Here is an 826-nt window from a genome sequence, read left to right as displayed (position 1 = left end):
CAATTTCATTTATGCATTTATCTTGATATTAAGAAACATATTTTGTTTTTAAAGGACATTTACTTTTTTGCTGTTTGCCTGTTGAAAATGTTTTCCCTTGAAGTTACTTACAGAGCCATAACAAAATATTGCTTTATACATTTAATGTACAGGACATGAGATTTTTCTTTGAAGGAAGTTCGTTTTTGTCTGTGTGCCTGTTGAAAAATGTTTTCACTTGAAATTACTGACAGAACCATTCACTGTAGAAAATATATGCTTCACTGTACATTGTTGACTAACTTGTAAGTACACTGCTGCTTGAGCTGTGGTCTGGTCTGTGTTTGTTGAGCATTTTGTTGCCTTTTGCTGAAATTCGTTCATTGTCTGCATGTTTACCAATTTTGTATGGTTTGACCTTATTCCTTTGTTACTATTTTTCTTATTTTGTCAGACTTGTCTCTGACTGGCACCCCACCTTATTAATTCTGGTCAAACCCGCTACAACTTTTTGTGAAGAAATTGACAGGAGACACTGAATGACAAAAGTGGCCTTTTCAGTGAACGTAACGTTGTTTTAAGGCATGACAACCAGCAAAGTTGTATTTTTTGCACGTTCACCTTTACAAACATATTTCTGCTTCCGAATGTCTTCTCGTATGATAACTATGATGGCAAACAGTGTTTGACGTCACCTTGTGTGAAGGAATCGACAGGAGACACTGAATGACAAAAGTGGCCCTTTTCAGCGAACGCAACGTTGTTTTAAGGCATAAAAAACAGCAAAGTTGTACTTTTTGCACCTTCACCTTTCCAAACATTTTCTGCTTCAGAATGTCTTCTAGTA

Source organism: Stegastes partitus, unplaced genomic scaffold (genome assembly GCF_000690725.1).
Source record: "Stegastes partitus isolate 25-593 unplaced genomic scaffold, Stegastes_partitus-1.0.2 Scaffold171, whole genome shotgun sequence".
NCBI classification, from domain to species: Eukaryota; Metazoa; Chordata; class Actinopteri; family Pomacentridae; genus Stegastes; species Stegastes partitus.
The sequence above is the reverse complement of the archived record's forward strand: the minus strand, read 5'-3'. Positions refer to the sequence as shown.